The sequence below is a fragment of the Macaca fascicularis genome, chromosome 6, assembly GCF_037993035.2.
Source record: "Macaca fascicularis isolate 582-1 chromosome 6, T2T-MFA8v1.1".
Lineage (NCBI taxonomy): Eukaryota > Metazoa > Chordata > Mammalia > Primates > Cercopithecidae > Macaca > Macaca fascicularis.
The window spans coordinates 131,556,272-131,576,648 of NC_088380.1; the positions used below are offsets into that span (position 1 = coordinate 131,556,272).

A 20,377-nucleotide genomic window follows, 5' to 3' on the forward strand; every position below is an offset into this window, starting at 1 on the left:
TGATAGCACTTGCACATGCCAGCAGGTCCTAGAGTTGGCTGTGTTGTGAAGATGAGATCAGAGGCTATCATGCTGATGGGCTCACTGCCATGCAGGGAGCAAAGATGTAGACACATTGGAGAAATGTAGTAAGTACAGCACCTGCTTGGAGTCCAGTGGAGAGGCTGGCTGAATCTCACAAAAGATCATTACTGTTTAGTGTTGGGCTCTCCATCCATTCTTATTGAACCCATAGATACCAGCACTTGCCACCAACTAAGGAGAGGACTGTACTCTTGCCCAGCTTAATAAAGAGATGTTTGTGTTTTCCCTTGTTCTCCTCCTGACCCTAGCACACTTAAAAAGCTCGTCGTTAAAGGGAAGAATGAGAGTGAGAAGTAGATGCCTCCGTATCTCCCACCCCTTCTCCAACCTTCTGGAACTACCTATTCCATGCGTCAATGATGGTGAACAGGTGATGAGCCCTGCCTGGAGTTGGAGATTTTAAAAATGAACAAAAGTGAACCTTACATAGAAAATAACATTATTTTTGTAATGAATAATGAAGAAAGTCATGGAAGTCTTATATAAAAATGGGTTTTCAATGCGGGGACGGTTATTAAAAGAAACCAAAACCTTTTAGGTTTAAACTCCAGTAAATTGAACTCTCCAATCAGATTATGGAAGTCCATGGAATCAGTCAACTCAGAATCGATAGGACCAGAATTAAAGTGTCTCAAAGGGGATGGAGAAAAGGGACTGGGCTCAAAAGAAACTTAGGGGTTAAGATTTGCAAGATTTGGCAACAGAGTGGATATGGAAAGTGAGAGAGTAGGATGACTTGTAGGTTTCTCATTTGGGTGCCTAGTGTTGAAGTTAACTGAGAGATGGGGAATACAGGTGGAGTAGAAGAGGATAAGAGACATTTAGGATTGGAGTTTGAAGTGCTTGTGGAGAATCCTGGAGGAGATGGTCAGAAGGGAGAGTGAATGGATGTTTTTTCTCCCCAGTCACAAAGGTATAGTTAGGAAAATCACACATATATGCAGGCATATAAATGTATAGTATTATATACATATATACATACACATTATGCATGTATACATATATACACATGCATGTATACATGTGTATACATATACAAAAATAAATGTATAATGCACATTTGTTATATTTATATATAATACATATACATCATTTATATGTGTGTATATGTATTATATATGTATATACAAATATGTATATAAAACAACATGAAGATATAAGAAGTATATAAGTGCTTGTAAGTCATAAGGTACAAATGGATGTGTAGGTGTTTAAAGAAGTAGTAGAGGCCAGGTGTGGTGGCTCCGCCTGTAATCACAGCACTTTGGGAGGCCAAGGTGTGTGGATCACTTGAGATCAGGAGTTTGAGACCAGCTTGGCCAACATGGTGAAACCCTGTCTCTACCAAAAATACAAAAATTAGCCAGGCGTGTTGGCGGGCGCCCATAATCCCAGCTACTCAGGAGGCTGAGGCACAAGAATCTCTTGAACCCAGGAGGTGGAAGTTGCAGTGAGCCGAGATAGCACCACTGCACTCCAGCCTGGATGACAGAGCAAGGCTCAGTCTCAAAAAAACAAAACAAAAAAGAAAGAATTAGTAGAAAGTACTGTTAAGAGTGGGATGTTCCTAATCAGGGAAGATATTGTAAAAGATATATCCGTTTTGAATATCGTTTTCTACTTTGTTGAAAGTCCCTCTTTTACTATCACTTTCCACTTCAATTTAAAGATAAAGAATTTGTATTGTTTTATCTTTAAAAATGTTAAATTTTTCCATTTAGAAGACTAATACCTACTCATAGTAGAAAATTTGGAAAAATATAGGCAAGAATGATGATGTTACTTTGCATTAGAGAGACATTTTATTGTGTCTGCTTGAGTAAAAATGTCACTTTTTATTCAGATTATAAGATTCAAAACTGGTTGTAATGAGCTAGGGAAGTTGCTGATTTTTGCACAACATTCCAAGTATAGAGTAATATCAATTTGTGAGTATGCAGTGTGCATGTCCGTGTGCTGAAGGTGGTGTTGGCAGCAGTTACATCAAGTTAATAATGACAATTTTTGTGTTGCTAACATGAAAATAGAAAGTGTGAGTATGTCCCAGATACATGACAGCATATTATTTTTATTCAATGGAAACAGATGTTATGAAGAAATTGAATCAGAAGTAATTTTGATGGAAATATTTTTATGTTATATACTGCGTAAAGATGCAAATTCTTTTTCTTTTTAGCTGTAACCTCAACTCCTCTGGGAAATACAAATGAAATATATATATTTTAAAACAATAAATAATCTAAAAACAGGAAAATAAAATTTTGAGATGAAAATCTGGCATCCATCTACATAACTGTAGTCAACTGATCTTTGACAGAGAAAAAAAGGCAATACAATGAGGCAAAGAAAGTCTTTTCATAAAAATGATATTGGAACAATTGGATATTTGAATGCAAAAAAGAATGTAGAAATAGACCTTATACCATTCACAAAAATTAACTCAAAATGGATTATAGACCTGAATGTAAAATGCAAAATTATAAAAATCCTGGAGTAGAAAACAGGAAAAAACCTAAATAGCTTTGGGTACGGCAATGACTTTTTAGATATAACACCATTAGTGTGATATATTAAATAAAGGATTGATAAGCTGGACTTCATTAAAATGGAAACTTCTGTTCTATAAAAGAAAAAATGTCAAGAGAATGAAAAGCCAAGCTACAGAGAGAAAATATTTGCCAAAGACATATCTGATAAAGGGCTGTTATCCAAAATACACAAAGATCTCTTAAAACTAAACAACAATTTAGCAATAACCCAATTGAAAATGAGCTAATGACCTTAACAGACACCTTCTGAAGAAAGATATGCAGATAGCAAATAAAAATATGAAAGATGCTCTACATCATATGTCATCAGGGAAATGCAAATTAAAACAACAATAAAATGCTACCACATGACTGTTAGAATGGCCAAAATGCAGAACACTGGCAAAGCCAAATGACGGCAAGGATGAGGAACATCAGGAGCTCTCATTCACTGAGGGTGGAAATGCAAAATAGTAGAGCCACTTTGGAAAATAGTTTGGTAGTTTCTTACAAAAATAAATATGTGTATGTAAAACCATATGATTTGACAATCTCACTCCTTGGTATTTACCCAGAGGAGTTGGAAACTTTATGCTTATACAAAAACCTGCACATAGATGGATACAGCTGCTTTATTTGTAAAACCATTGAGGTAATTAAGATGTCCTGCAGTAGGTGAAGGGATAAACTGTGTTACTTCCAGACTATTGAATATTATTTGGCACTCAGAAGAAATGAGCTATCAAGCTATGAAAATACATGGAAGGTAATACTAAGTGAAAGAAGCCAATCTGAAAAGGATAGGTGTTGTATGATTCCAACTATATAACATTCTGGAAAAGGCAAAACTATGGAGACAGTAAAAGGATTAGTGGTTGCTAGAGGTTAGGGGCGGGAGGGAATGAATAGGTGGGGCACAAAGGATTTTTAGGGCAGTGAAAAATACTCTGAATGATAACACAATGATAGATACATGTCATTCTATATTTGTCCAAACGCATAGACTGTAGGGCAAACTATAAATTTTGGGTGCTAGTGATGTGTCAATATAGATTCATAAATTAACAAATGTACCCTCTGGTGGAGGATATTGATAATGGGGGAGGCTATGCATGTGTAGAGGGAGGGGCATATGGGAAATCTCTCTACCTTCTCAATTTTGCTGTGAATGTAAAACTTCTAGAAAAAACTAAGTCTTAAAAAAAATCTAGCATTCTGGGTACTTTCCACATAAGCCATTTTATTCCATTTAAGTTGTTTCCTTCCTCACTCAATGTCTGGAGCACAAAAATGAAGGTAGAACCAGCCAAGAGTGAACTAAAGCGACAGTAGAATCTTAGGTGATTGCGAAACTTGCTGTGCTTTTTTCTTCCTTCTAATATCTTCTGTAAAATTTCCAGGAAGACTTGCTGTTTCCACTTTTCTCATTTTGGGATATTTAGACAAATACAGACTCTACCTATAATATTTCCTTACTCATTATTTAATCATTACTTTTTCAAAGTTTTCAAGTCTTAAGCCCTCATGCTTGGCAATTCAATGTAGTTGAAATCAATTCAATAATATATCATTCATGGCTCAGTCAGAAAAGCAGAATCACTTTGATGAATGTTGTATACTATATATGAATCTCTATCTATTATCTATCGATCATCAATCTATTGATCTATTTATCTATCTGATGTTTTAGTTTTTTTGGTTTAAATCTTAAACTCATTCACAGTTCATTTTGGTCTTGGGAGTGGAGAAGGTAGGAATCCAGCTTTAAAATACTAAGTTTTTAAACATTAAGATTTCAATTCCCTCTTCCACTTATTATAAGATTCAATAGTTTACAGGGTATTCTGAAAATTATGTTCTAAATGAGAACTTTGTGGCTTTACATTAATCTGTGATAATCTCTCTCAGTTGCACCTTCAACTTCTATTTCTTTTTATACAAAAAGGTACATGTTATTCATCTTTTAATGTCTTTTCACTTTTACCTGTCTTAGATAAGCTTCCTGGAAGTAGACTCTGAGTGGAGAATTGCCTGCAGAAAGTTTATTGGGTTCTTTTATGAAATACACCTATAATGAAGTGAGTAAGCAAACATAGAGAAAGTAGTTGCAATTGAGGTCTCAGACGTTTCTTTGGGGACCCCTGGAATTGAGATATCCTTTCAGTATCATCCAGATTGAGGCAAGAAGCTTGGCCCTTTATTGGGCACATCAGCCAGTCAATGTTCCTTGAGGGGAGGTGTAATCTTGAGTAAAGCAGCTCCCTGGGGTGAGACACAATATCCAGTAAGGGTCTCAGCTGTGGTCCATCAGCAAACGATATTCCCAGCAGCTGAGGGATTTATGGTTGTCTCTGAAAGGTGCTCTAGGTGGGACACCACAGTATCCACTACACTGCCAGATAGAAAGCAGTCGTTCATTAATTTTATTGTCATTCTTACTCTTTGTCCTGATGTAGTCCCACTTTAGAACTCCCATTCTTGTTGGATTTTAATATTGCAATAGGAATTTATGCAACCAATGGTTATTTTTGGCTATGTTAAGGTTAGCTGTCAGTTTCAATGTTTTTTCTTCGTCTCTCTTTGTCCATGTATGAAGAAAGCAAAAATAAATTTGAATATTTTCTTTTCTCTCTATATAGATAAGTGTATCTCAAATAAATTATTCTGGAATGAAGAATAAGAGGCCAAATGAAGGTCAGTTTCTGGAAATTTGTCAGATTTCCCTGTAAGATAATTTATGCATATATTGAGTATCTTCCTTGGAGCAGTCAGGTGCTTGATGAGGTGGTATAAGGCAAGGACACTCTCCCCAAGGAGCCTGAAATTGTATTAGAATGTAAAGCAGAACTTGCTCAGCTGTATGTGACAGAAAACTAAGTGAAATTGGCTAGGCAAAATATCTATTAACTAATTTAACCAAAAAGTCTATGGCTGGCTGGATTTGGGGATTCAAATAATATCACCTGGATCTAGTATCGCTTCATCTCCCTACTTGGCTTTTATCTATGTCAGCTCTAAACCTCAGACAAGCCCTCCCATGATGACCAAGGTTTCTTCCAGGTTTGCTTCCTCAGCCGTGAAAAATTCAAGATTCAGGGCTCCTTTTCATGAACAATTTCAAAACAACATCTGGATCTGACTCTCATTGACTAAAGAATAGAACACGATGATTAATTGCCTTAAGACTCATGCTCAACCGTGAAGCATGTGACGCATGTGCATGGCCTGAGAGTCAGAAAAGAGTGATTTTATTAATGGAAACTGGGACATGATTGCCAAAAGAGAAGAAATGGATGCCAGGTAACAAAAAGAACAAATCGCTTTTAAAAAGATCCAGGCTATTATTTACATTTTCTTTTGATTGGTATTTATTGAATATCTGTTATATCCCGGGAAGTGTGTTAGATACTGCAACACTGAGGTGAACAAGGTAAAGCGCCTGTTCTCATAGAGCTTGTATTCTGGTGTGCTAGAAACAGAAAACAGATAAAAAAAGTGTTGCTCCAGCTATCAATTTATTGTTTCTTTGAATCCTTATTTCTTTGTCCTGCTTTAAATACCGGAGCTGGATCCTGTGAACATTTATCCTTTGTCCACTGGCAGAATGTTAAGTTTCAAAAGGAGTCATAAGGCCAAGCAATAGTGACAGGAAGATACCTCCTTTCAAAGATCTGATCTGCTGCGCTTCCTCACTAAATATTAAAGGGAGGACCAGATCCTTGAAAGGAAGTGTCCACAGGTTACATTTATTTTTTTCTATTTCTCCTTAATCCAGCTTGAGTAGGACTTTCACTTATAGTATAATAAAATTTAATAAATGCTTGTGAGTAAAGTAGAAACTCTGCTAGGCATGAGAGATGTAGAAGAGAAGACCTACGGTCTCAGTTTATATAATCTTCTAATGGGGAAGGCAGATAATAAATGCATGATTAATGTAATTTCAGATAGTAATAAATGCTTTGAAAAAATTTAGAAAGGTTATTGGAGAAAAAATATGTATGTGTGCATGTGTAAGTGTGTAGAGACAACTTTATTTAGAATGTCAAAGAAAGTCTCTAAGGAATTGACATTGAGATGAGATCTGGGTTGTCAGGGAGCCAGCCATGTGAAAATCTGGGGCATGAGTTTCCCAGTAGGAGAAAATACATTTACAAATTCTCTGAAATCCAAATGAGCTTGTGTTCAAGTCTGTGAAGAAGGTCACAGTGAACAAGATTGGTGGGCTTAGCATGGTCCATTCATGTAGGATCTCTTAGAACTTGCTAAGGAGTTTCAATTTTATTATAATGGTATTAGGAAACCATTGGTGGCTTTATAGCACAAATATAAAAGTTATTTGAGTTATATTCCAAAGCAATACTTTTATATTGACTGTTATAGCAAGAATGGACTGCTGTGGGATAAGAGGAGAAGCGGTAGGGAAACCAGGTAAAAGTGTATTAATCCACGTGAGATGCTCCTGCTTGGACTAAAGTGGTTATGATGAAGATAGGGGAAGTGGTTGGAAGCAGGATATAGTCTCAGACAGAGCAAGCAGGACCCCCTGATGGATTGGAAATTTGAGTGGAGGGTGGGAGAGATGAAGAGTGAGTATAAACAACTGGATGAATAGTAGTGCCACTAAAAGAGATGGAGAAGATCTGTCAAAGAAAAGGTTGGCAGTATGGAGGAAGGGATGAGTGGACAGATGTCTCAATTTTCATATTGGATATGCTAAGTTTGAACTGTCTCTTATTTATAAAAGAGCAGATTTTGAGTAGACATTGGGCTTGCTAATACAGAGCTTGGAAAAGTGATCTGGACTGGAGATGTGAATGTATATTCTATTTGAAGCCATGAAATATGATGGAATCTCCCAAGGGGCAGGGATAGATATAGAATGGGGATAAGGACAGAGCCCTTCAATATGCCAACATTTAGAATCAGGCATGAAAAGAGGAATCACAGGAAGGATAGAAGTCATCATTATTCAGGTGATATAAAATCTAGGCAATTGTGATATTAAGGGAGTTAAGAAAATAAAGTATTTCACAAGGAAATAATGTGCTCAGCCATGTCCACGGAGGACTAGCTACTGAGAGTCTAGCAAGATGAGGACTGAATTAAATACTGGTTTTCTAAGCTGACTTTAAAAGAGCAGTTACAATGGAGTGGTGGTAGAAACAGGAGCTTACTAGTGGTGGGCTGAAGAGAGGTGGAGAAATCAGAACTTAGAGATAGGGTGTGGACAATTCTTTCAAAGGAGCAGAGAAAACAGGGCAGTCATTAGAAGGGAATACGGAGTCAAGGAAAGGTCACTTGCCATCAAGAGTCCTGAGCAATACTGCATCGTTACCTTCATTATACAGATGAGGGACTTGGGTATCAGAGAATATAACCTGCTCAATGATAGACTGGTAACATGTGGCAGTAAGTTTTGCAATTCAAAGTCAAGGCTTTGTGTTGCTGAATTCCACACTCTTTCCTACTATATAGTAGGCTCTGCATACAGTATCTAGCACAAATGGTCGATATTATCATAAATAATATTTGTAGACACAATGGGCCATTATATTATTATTGTTGTTACCATTCTGATTTCCAGAAGTCGTGCACAATTTTGCTACAGTGACCATTATAATTGCTGTCCATATAAAGTAGAAAAATGGCAGCAAATGACATGTCTCTTCTTAGACTAGAATCTGGAGCACAATGAAGTTAATGATTTAGCTGATGATAGAAATTTTTAAAACTTAGAATTCTCTATTTTTATTATCTTTTCAAGGCACAAAGTTCAAAAGTAATCTCTGGGTTCCAGATGTATAAAGCAAGTTAATTTTTTTTCTAAGAGTCATAAAAGCTGTGTTTTTATCTACTTTCTAGAATTTTATAGTTTTTAATTGTCAACATTATTTGCTATAACTGGTATAGATATACACCAAAATAAGAATTCATGGGATAGTCCTCTTATAATTCATTGCATAGTCACTTGTCATTTGCATTTATATTTTGAATTTGCTCATTAATGACTAACCTTTAAATTCAATGCCCTCTGCGCCTGTTTTCTGAGATACATTTTCTTCCTTGATACCATTAATTTGAATATTTATGACTCTTTCTTTATACCTTTCCTTCACATTATTTGGTTGCATGTAGGTGACCTTGAATTTGTCAGGGATCCTTAACTCTTGTGCAGAATGTTGACTGAATTACTGTGGTCGAACTGCTTTTTGGTCTAAGCATAGCAGTAAGCATGAATAAAGTAGAATCTGAATGCTGTCTTGCCACTGATTTCTTTTGTGACACTAGAGAAATTGCTGGCTTGCTCAACTCCCTTCCCCTCTCATGACTGAGCTGGTAATCAACAATTTTCTCTTCCCAGACTATTAGGTTCTGGGCTTTTTGTGATGTGTCAAATGTTGCAATGGTTTATGCTATTTTTATTTCAGGGGAGGAGTAGCACTTACTAATCTTACAAAAGTGTTGTGAAAATTAATTAGTTAATGTTCACAAATACTTTGAAGATTAAACACCCAGTATAAATGCTTATTATTGTTTTATGCACACCAAGAGCCTAGCTAGGCAGGCGAATATGTTTCCCAGAGATGAAAGGATTATGCAACATAGAAAATTGTGGTTTAGTGCTTTAAGGTTGGCAGACTGGTTACTCACGATTGCATATGTGGGAATTGCTCTTACCAGAGCACAAAGGTCCCAACAAGGCCTGGAATAAAGCCATCTGTTATAACTAGTGTTGACTTCCAAAGTATTCAAGCCAAGATGAATTTATTGTATGATATTGAGTGTGATGATAAGGTTGATGAGTTTCTCAGGTACAGATGAAAGCAAAAGGAAGGGTAGTTCCAGGACTCTGAGAAGCTAATGCTATTGAAAAACCCTCACAACCCTATTCAGTGATAAGATGGAGTGCTAATTGACTGGAACCAGGCGTGGTCAATCTCAACATGTTCAGCATGACCTCAGCTGAGGTCAGAGCCATTAAGTAGAGTCTGCAAATCTGGAAATGCTATCTTAATCTTGAGTACGGCTAGTGAAGTTTAAATAGGTACAGCTTTTTTGGAGAAGTTGATAACAATGTACCTACAGCATTAAAAGGGTACAAACATTTAAGTCAGCAACTTCTCTCTTAGGAATTCATTATCATTAGGGATATTTACTTGTTTACTTTTAAACAAGTGAAAAACAGGAGCTTACTAGTGGTGGGTTGAAGAGAGGTGGAGAAATCAGGACTTAGAGACAGAGTGTGGACAATTGTTAAAAATTGTAAAAATTTTTAACAATATAAATGTCCAATAATGAAGGATTGATGAAATAAATTATGGTTCCAGCATAAAGTGAAATACTGTAAAGCCAGTAGAGATGAGATTCTAGACAGTTATTAACAAGAAGAGATACCCAAAGTACATTGTTTAAAAAACATCCAGATAAGAAAAAAATATATCATGATGAAGAGATTTTGAAGAATTTGAAGTGTATTTTAAATTTTAATTTTAATTTTTATTTGTGAGAGAGGGTCTCACTCTGTCTCCCAGGCCGGATTGCAGTGGGTCGATTTTGGCTCACTGCAACATCTGCCTCCCAGGTTCAAGCAATTCTCATGCCTCAGCCTCTCAAATAGCTGGGATTACAGGTGTGTGCCAACACGCCCTGCTAATTTTTGTATTTTTAGTAGAGACAGGGTTTCGCCATATTGGCCAGGCTTGTCTTGAACTCTTGGCCTCAAGTGATCCACCCACCGTAGCCTCCCAAAGTGCTAGGATGATAGGCATAAGCCCCGCCTGAAGTATCTTTTTCTTTTTTTTAAAGGAATACCCAGAATTGCCCAGGCTGGACTTGAATTCCTGGATGCAGGCAGCCCTCCCACCTCAGTCTCCTGAGTATCTGGGACTACAGGTGTGTGCCACCATACCCAGCTCTGAAGTATTTTTGTTGTCTTATCTGTTTATCCCTATTTTCTAATTTCTCTACACTGAATGTTTATTGCTATTATAATAAAAACAAAGTTATTTATGAAAAAAAAGATGTACATTCTCATCAGCATTCATGGAGAATGGAATATACAAAATAATAAGACCGTAAGATTTCTACAAAACCTTTGGAAAAAAACCCAGAACAAATATATGGGAGAGAAATGAATGATAAAGTAGTTCAGTTGTCTGATAATTCATCTGGCTTCTTGGCCTTAATGTTTCGTGAAAACTTGGCCCCTGGTTTTGCCCCTGCTGGCCTTCATGACCAACTCTTCCTGGGCTCAGGGTCACAACCCAGTAGGGCCTCTTCTTAGGCCAGTATCTACTCTTGTCTCCCATGCAAGTTGAGACTTCAGATACTGGGGATCTACTCTGCACCCACCAGAAGCACAAATTAGCAGTACAGGGGAGTTAGTGCCCTGTGGGAAGAACCTTTGAAGACAGGGTCAATGGATGTAGTCTCCTTCTTTCCTCTCCTGGCCTCACTGTCCTGAAATGCAGTAGCTCGTATGTCTCTCTGAAGACTCTACTGCAAGAATGAGCAGTTGGTACCATTCCACACAAGGAGGCAGCCAGCTCTCCTAAGGCACTTGGGCTCTTCCCTCCTCTGCGCCCTTTCCCTTTTATTTCACTTCTTCTTCCCTGCATTGCACTCTCCAGTAAAGTGGTAGGGCCCAAGATTTACCTCAAGCTCTGCTTTCTGGGGAGCACCAAGCTTAGGCACATTTTGTGAGACACAGGCAAAAAAGCACTGGATTTCATAGGTACCATTCATTCAATCGAATATCAAATAAAAACTAGCATTTACTGAATGGTTTCTATGTGCCAGATGGTAGATATTATATCATTAAATCTTCATAACAATATTTACATTTATAATTGAAGAAACTTTGGACTAGAGAGATTAACAAACCTACCCAAGGTCCCAGAGCGTGGGGTTTGAACTTAGGTGTGTCTAATACCAAATTTGATGTCCCTCATAGCACAGGGTGTACATGGTTTAAAAACATGATCTAAAGAAGAATCTTAAGAGAGATTTCCAGCTTCAAAAATTATATTGTTAGGGTAAGCAGCTACAACTAGGACACATAAAACTCAAGAAAGAATGAAAGAAGGTATTTAACTAAATGTTAAATTGCATGACACAGACTACAGTTGCTATCAAATTTAGAAATACGAGAGAAAGTCACAAGGCTGAAGGAATGCTTATTGTTAACGCATATAAGCATATGTATAAGAGACCACCTGAGGAGGCTTAGTGTGAGCAACAGGCTGTTTATTCACTTGGGTGCAGGTGGGCTGAGTCCGAGAAAGTAGTCGGCAAAGAGTGGTGGGATTATCATTGGTTCTTATAGGTTTGGGATAGGGGGTGGAGTCAGGAGCATTTTTTGCAGGCAGGGCATGGATGTTACAAAGTACAAAGCACATTCTCAAGGGCGGAAAGAATGTAACAAAGTACATTCACAAAGGCGGGAAGGGGTGTATTGTCACAAGGGCGGGGAGGAATGTTACAAAGTACATTCACAAGGATGGGGAATATCACAAAGTACATTATCTCAAGGGCAGGGGAATGTCACGATGGTTCGACCACCGTGCGGCCAGCTCAGAGGACCTTACACTTATCAGGAAGGATGCTGTACTAAAGCTGAATCTTAAAAGATAGAGGAGATAATCTTTTTTTAAAAGATTGAGAAGACAGAGGGAAAAGTGAGTAAAGCCAGAGGTTCATAATTGAGACTACAGAGGAGAAGGTTAGCATGACATGTTTGTGAACTAGAGAAGTCAGAATAAAAGAAACATTACCTGTGTGAGACTTAGTAGGCTCAGTTCCTGGGGAGTTGGATTATCATGGTTCTTGAACACAAGCAGAAGCATTTATGTGTGTTTTGTGGGAAGAAGGAGACATTCAAACCTTCTGAGCAGGAGAAAGATATGATAAATCAGTGGATAGAATGATTATTTAGGGAGGAAGGATGTGAAGACAGGGAGATTTTGTGTTGAAGTCATGAAATACTATAATATTTTGCCTGGTAGATGTTGTAAGGCTATTGTGTTTATAAAGTAAACACATACACAATTCTGATGCAGCAATTATAGAATGGTGTATGACGATTCTTCATTTTATGAAATTATGAGTTAGAAGTCTCTAGAGTCATCTATTCCAAAGATGTAAACTCCTGTAACAGTAACATCATATTTAATATTTCTTATGTGCTGGTCACTGTGCTAAGTTCTTAACATGTCATTGTTCTTTCAAATCCCTTTATTATCTCCTATTTACACTTGAGGAAACTCATGTTGAAAGAAGTTCAGTAAGTCGTTCAAGTTTTGTGGATAATGAACAGTAAGAGTGTGAATTCCAATCTTGATCTGTCTGACTCTGGCTAGAGTTCTCTGTCTCCTGACTCTTTTGGAAGGCATCCTCCCAAAGCCCTTCCCCTAGGAAGGTGCAAGAGTGCCACTTGTTCTTTACACGCATCTACACCAATTACTTAAAATTTAAGAACTTCTCAGGTTATGAGGATCTTAAAACCCTTTGCATCACTGTAGCCGGCTGACAAATTCTCCAGTTAAGTTGATTTGGCATTGAGGGAATTTAATTCAGAGCAGTTTCCTATCACTCATAGACTACAGCAAAATTAAATACATACATTTGCCAGCATAGTTATGCTGACATACCTGTTCATGATTAAAAAAATAAAAAGCCAAAAATCCCCATGGGAAAAAAATTCTAGCAATTTGAGATAGGAAGTAGTGACATCTTTTAAGAAAACCAATATGAGTTTTTTCCACAGGGAGAGCTCGTTGGACTGACAAAAATAAGTACAAGCAAAACAAGTAAAAATTGGAAATTTTTGAAAAATAGTAAGAACTATTAAGTCCTCCAGTGAGTGCATTTCAGTAGGGTAGGTTTTGTGTTCAAGTAAGCTGGGTGGCAGCCTCCGTGCTGCAATCTGAGGGGTTCTGGAAGATATTTCTCAATCTAATAGACTTGCACATTTATAATTACAGGTGCTTGCAATTCAGCAATTAGGTATTCCTTTCTGTCTTCAAATAAAGGCTTTGGGGCTGTTCTGAGTTACTTATTAAAATGCAAATACTCCTGGGAAGCATAACACCTTGGATTCTTTTCTGGTAATGTGTGGAAGAAGATTTAATTTAATTCAGTTCATTTCAGTTCACTTGACGTCGATTTAATTCATTTGAGCTCCTACTAAGTGCAAAGCTCTTTGCTGGATCTTCACTGTGGGAGGAAAGGAGAAATTTCAATCTTTCATCAACTTCTTAAAGGGACAGATAGTAAATATGTTTGGCTTTGTGGGCTATATGATCTCTTTTGTAATACTCAACTCAATCATTGTAACCAGAAAGCAACACATACATCAATGATCGTGGCTATGTTCCAGTAGAAACTTATTTACCAGACAGGCTGTGAGCTGGATGCTGACCCCTGCTCTAGAAGCTTATAATCAGGAAGGGATTTACTTAAGCTTATTCTCTGATGAAATAAAACCCCAAGAGGAATTTGTAGGACATTTGACTTAACTGGAAAATCACTGGAATCACTTGGAAAACCTTCTAAAATAGGCACATATGGGTCACCCTCTGAGGCCCAGAGATTCTCATGGAATTGGTCTGCCGGTATGACCTGGGCACGGGGATTTTCAAAGCTCTCCAGTATTAGGGTTGCTAATACTCAATAAGGTTTGAAAAGCATGGTTGAGGGCAATATCTGGAAATATTGTCAGATGCAATGAGGCTCCAGCAGGCAGTATAGGGCTGGGGAATGGGGATTACAAAGGCTTGCCGTGTGTTTCACTCTTTTGGGAAAAGAACAATTAGGATAGAAATTTTCCCATCACACTGAGGAACTCAAAAGAAGTTTAAGAAAGTTTATTTGCAGAGTTCAGCAACTTGTGATATGTGGTTTTAAAAAATCAGAACAGAGACCAGGCACAGTGGCTCACGCCTGTAATCCCAGCACTTTGGGAGGCCGAGGCAGGCAGATCACGAGGTCAGGAGATCGAGACCATCCTGGCTAACACGGTGAAACCCCATCTCTACTAAAAATACAAAAAAATTAGCTGGGCGTGGTGGTGGGCGCCTGTAGTCCCAGGTACTCGGGAGGCTGAGGCAGGAGAAAGGCGTGAGCCTGGGAGGCGGAGCTTGCAGTGAGCCGAGATCGCGTCACTGCACTCTAGCCCGGGCGACAGAGCAACGGACAGTCCCACACCAAAAAAAAAAAAAAAAAAAAAAAAAAAAAATCAGAACAGACTGAACATGGGAAATACGGCAGCCCCAATCCCTTCCGTTGGCCCAGCTCTGGAACACCTGTTTTCAGATGCTCCCTGTGTTAGTTTCCAAGTGCTGCTGTAACAAAGTCCCACGAACTGTAGGACTTAAAACAATATAACTTTGCTATCTTATGGTTCTGGGGGACAGCAGCCTAAAGTCAGGGTGTCAGCAGGGCCATGATCTCTCAGGTATGGAGGGGAGGATCTCTTCCATCCCTTTCTCCTAGCTTTGGTGGTTACTGGCAGTCAATCCTTAGTGTTCCTTGCCATCTAGATGCAGCGCTCTAATCTCTGCCTACATCGTCACGTGCTGTTCTCCTCTGTGTGTGTCTGTCTCTGTGTCTTCTCTCCTCTTATAAAGACACCAGTCACCTTGGGTTAAGGGCTCACCCTGCTCCACAATGACCTCATTTTAACTTACGTTGAATTAGATCTGCAAAGACTCTACTTCCAAATCAGGTCACATTCACTAGTACTAGGTGTTAGGACTTCAACATACCTTCCTGGAGGACAAAATTCAACCCCAAACACTACTTCATGAGAATTTTCTTTATCCTTGTTTTTGAAGAACAGAAATAACATGTAAAAGGGAAGGAGCTTGAATCCGGAGGCAGAATTTGTGGCTTCATCTGTAAAATGGGACTAAGAATCAGGAAAATGATATTCAGGAGACATGTGAAGATGCTTTTCAAAAGAAAAAGCTCTATAAAACTTAAAGTATGAAATATAAGGGGTACCTAAGTAGATCAATTAAAAATGTGTATGTTATGTTATTAGGCAGCCTGGGTTGAATTAAGAAGGAAGCTCAAGGCCACATTCATGGTCTCTGCAGTGGTAGTGAAGTCTTGGTGTACACGGCTAGTTTTAGCCACAAACCACTAGAGCTCAGGGTGTACCCTAATCACTCCTGGAGAAGAATTGTGCTTTGGAAAGATGTTGTCCCTTTAACTTCCAGGAAGCAATAAACGTAGCTTGTTTGTTCTCATTTTGCCAGTTTGTCACAAAGAGGGGTGGCTCCTCTGGATAAATCACCTACCTCCTTATTTTCTCAATGGAAAGAACACCTCCAACCTGCCACTTCAAGCACTGAGTAGACTGAGCGCCAAGTGTGGCATCGTAGAAAATTCAGAGAACTCGTGCCTTAAGTTGGGTGAGACATTGTGCCTCAGTGTCGTCTGCTGTAAAATGAAAAAAAGAGACCAATACCAGATATGTGCTGTAAGAGTTCATTGAAACAAGAGGTAAGCTTCATGGCAAGTGGTTGGTGGTCAATGCGTTAATAAGGCATAGGGACAGAAGATTGGCATTTTAATTCTTTGCAATTCAAAGCCAGCATTAGGATAAGACTGTATTAGCAGAGTGGAAGGAACAAACGATGCCCTGTAGAATGCTAAAATGGCTACTCAAGAAGATCAGTAGTGCTCGGGATGGACAAAAAAAAGTTTTGCCAAGACAGATGAAGTGTCTCTTCGAAGCCCGTGTCCTCACGTGTGCAGGGTTGAGGGACGGCCACGGCCCCAGCAGGCAGCCTGAGCTGGATGGCCACAGTCCAGATGGCACTGTGTCTGCCCAGGTGAATACTCACCCAGAGGACTGCCAATAAACAGCAGCAGGCGCCAGCCACAGCCAAAGGCCAGCTTCTAGGGAAACAGGGCGGGTGGATAGAAAGCACTGCTCCATTCTCCCGCTCCTCCCATGACCTGGAGCTTAATTTTCATTTGCAGGGAGTTTCCATTTGGCATACTGACCTTCCTTTAGTGGGAAATACCAATAAAGCTGGGGCAAGCTGGGGCCTTGAGTCTTCCTCTATGGAGAATTTAAAATTACTCCAGGGATTGAGGTGGGCATCCATAGGGCAAAGAAAAGTCTGTTTATTTGTTTTTCCCCCCTTTCCTCCTTCTCCCAACTTCTTCAGAACTTTTGCCCTCTTTGTCACTTTGTCAGATTGCCAATTGACCTTCCTTTCTCCTCCCACTTGGAGATGGGCTTCCTATCTCACTTCCTATCAGGCAGTGAGGTTGAGGGAGAATGGGTCAGAGGCACAGATTTTGAATGGAAGTGAGAAATGATGATTCTGTTCAAGGCGATGATGTCTCATTTATTAGCATTTGTGTGTGCGTGTGTGTGTTTGTGTTGGGGATGGTGGTGACAGTGTTTTCAGGCCTCTTATTAGAATGAATCAAGATTAGAGACTTCCACCCAGGGACAAAAAAAGAGGGCTATCTGGACTATAAATTACCATTAAGCCAGTCTCTCTCCTCAGCCTCCTCCCATCCCACTCTTCCATGTGGGTTAAACCAGGAGTATATTAATTGTGGGGTAATTAAAATGCTGTGGGTGAAAGGGTGAGATTAAAGGTTGGAAAGTTGAATTAGCAGGTGCCTGTTTTAAAATGCAGGTGAGCTGTCAGCCCTGAAGCAATCAAGAAAAGAAAACCAAACTACTACCAACTAATGATGCATGTCAATTCTCATCTCCTTGTTTTTTCCTCACATTTGGATGCAAACCCAGCCTAGTTTATAGCAGGACACAGCATGGCAAAAGGGGGCTATTTTGGTTTTCTTTTGTTTTGGAATCCTGAATATGCAACTTTGGATTTGGTAGCCTAAGCCTGAAAAGCGAGTAGTTGTCAGTGAGAAGTAAAGTAAAGGTTCCCAGAGTTGATTCAGATCTAAAAATGATTAGGGGTGTTTGCTCTCGGCACAATTCATGACTTGGGAAGATCAGAATATATCTACCTGACTTGCTGGGTGAATCTCTTGTTAAAAGCATTACACAACCATTGTAACAATTAAAAATCACGTTTTGATTTTTCAAATTTTCATTTAACATCCTAACACAAAATTTTATTCTAAATCAAACCATGAGAAAGGTACTTGGAAAGGCACGGAGGAAAGAAGGGCCGCAGCAATACAAGAATACCAGAATAACGTGAGAAACACGACAGATGAGCAGCATCAGAAGGGGAGGGGCATGAGCAAGATGGTCCTACATTTCAGAGGTGGTGAGAATGCTGTTCACTGGAGATCGGGGAAGTCTTCTCAAGAAAGAGGCATTGGGGGTTGGGTGTCAAAGAGGAGAAGTGGAGACTGAGGGGAGCACAGTGGCTTTAAATGAGGAACAGAGATATGAAAAGAACATGGACGGACTCTGTTGTAATAGTCCCATAGTCCGTTTTGGACACAACACAGGCAAAGACAGATTTTCTGTGTCAGTGTTTCTCAGCCCTGGTTGTGCATTATAGAAACACTAGGGAGCTTCTAAAAACCCTAATGCCCAGGCCACATCCTAGATCGACTGAATCAGAAAACCAAGGAGCGGGATCTAGGCACTGGCATTTTGTAATGGTCCCCAGGTGATTCCAGTGTGCTGGCAAGGTGAGAGACAGCCTGGCTCCAGCTGATCATTACAAATGAGTTCTTGATCTTATTCTTAATTAATGTAGCCTGGAGAGAAAAGGTACATTAAAAAACAACAACAACAACAACAACAAAACCAGAAAAAAAAAAAAAACCTGCCCATTGATCTATTTTCACCAAATTATCTAGAGAACCATTATTAAATAGCTTCCTTATTCACCTAGAAATGAATATGGGAATAGCAGTAGAGGAAGATGGGACTAGAAAAAGAGAGTGTGGCTAAGTCATGGACGATCTTAATACCAGGCTGAGAGTTTTATTCGTTAGGTAATTCAGTTCATTAGGAAATAGGCAACAGGCAACACTGACAGTTTTAAGTTGTGGAGTCGTCAAAAGTCACAGCTGTGGTTAGGGATATTTCTATGTTGGGTATTAGTAGGATGGAAGTGATGAAGGGAGAGAGGCCAATTAGGCCATGATTGCTTTGAGAATTGAAAGTACGTGAATGTGAAATCCCGGGGCAATAGAACAGACAGAACGTAGTGTGGCAAAGCTTCTCTCCATAACGTTCCTCTAGCCAAGTGACAAACATGAAGATTAGAAGTGCGGTACAGCCTTCTAAAGAAGCCAGGGTGAGTTGGGGCAAATGCCACTTTAGCCTGGGTTGGAGATATGCTACAAGGGGCAGGAACAGAGATGTGGGGATGAGAGGATACAGATTCCAAATAGAGACCAGAAGGATTGGTCTTCTGAAGGGTTTCCATTTTGGGGATGTGTGGTTGTATTTGATTTCAGATTCACTGAGGGAAAGGGGAAAGAGTTACAGTTTGGGGTCACCCACCTCCCTCAGTCCCTAACCATGGGACTGCTCTCATAATCCCCTTTTCTGACACAAAAGGGAAGAAATAGTTTCATGGTATAGCATGGTATAAAAATCATGAAAGGTATAAAATTCAGAAAGGATGTGGTCACAGCATTAAAGGCTACAAAGAGGTCACAGTGGGTGAAGACCCTGAATAGTCCTGAATGACAGCAGATTTTCACGAGTGTGCAGAGATATGTTAACATGGCAGGCCTGAGACAGCTCTCTTAGAAAGGCCTGCTTGTAAGATTGGCACCAGGCTGGCATCTGAAATCTTAAATTTCAGGAAGGTTTCCACAGTCGCCTAAGTGAGGAGTGGCTCACTGTGCCTGAACTGTGCGACTGGCTTATGCCAAACACCTGCTTTTCTTCTTGGAGTACGGCATTTTGGCAAGTGCTAGGCAGAGAGTGCCTAAGTGACCAGCCTCCAGCAAAAGCCTTGGACACTGAGTCTCTAATAAGCTTCCCTCGTAGACAACATTTCACATGTGGTGTTGCAACTCATTGCTGAAGGAATTTAGTGTGTTCTGTGAGAATCCATTGAGAGCGGACCCTTAGAAGCTTGTGCCTGGTTTCCTCTGGGCCTCACCCAATGCTCCTTTTTCCCTTGTTAATTTTGCCTTGCCTCGTTTTGCTGTAATAAATTGTAGCTGTGACTATATGCTGAGTCCCGTGAACCCTAGTGAATCACTGAACACGAGAGTGGTGTTGGGAACCCTTGACAATCAGAATAAGGAAAATTTAAGAGCATCAATTTGGTCAGAAAAACTGGGAGATCTTGAATGCATAAATTTTTAATAGCTGAATTAAGTGAGCCTATGTGCTTTGGAAAGTAATAAGGGAGAAAAATTTGGCTTTCTTTTTTTTTTTTTTTTTTTTTTTTTTGACGGAGTCTCGCTCCGTCACCCAGGCTGGAGTGCAATGGCGCCATCTCAGCTCACTACAATCTCTGCCTCCCAGGTTCAAGCAATTCTCCTGCCTCAGCCGGGATTACAGGCTCCTGCCACCATGCCTGGCTAATTTTTGTATTTTTAGTAGAGATGGGGTTTCACAAGTTAGCCAGGCTGATGTCGATCTCCTGACCTCAGGTGATCCACCTGCCTCGGCCTCCCAAAGTGCTGGGATTATGGGCATGAACCACCATGCCCGACCTGGATTTACATGGTTTATCTAAGCTTTCTGCTTATGATTAAAGCTGAAAGCTGGTGTTTTCTCCTTTAAAGATGTAAAACGTGAACACAGTGAAAAGAGCATGTTATGAAAACAAACTTTAAGAGGA

The 20,377-nt window shown here is 39.5% G+C and overlaps 1 long non-coding RNA gene across 1 annotated transcript in view; it reads left to right on the top strand.

Annotated features, from left to right (window-relative positions):
• The first annotated feature begins 18,758 nt into the window (after positions 1 to 18,758).
• Positions 18,759 to 20,377, top strand: part of LOC135971142 (uncharacterized) — a 323,711-nt gene continuing 322,092 nt past the window's right edge. Inside the window, exon 1 of the long non-coding RNA XR_010587222.1 lies at positions 18,759 to 18,868. This is a non-coding gene — a long non-coding RNA (uncharacterized lncRNA). The remainder of the gene's footprint in view (positions 18,869 to 20,377) is intronic.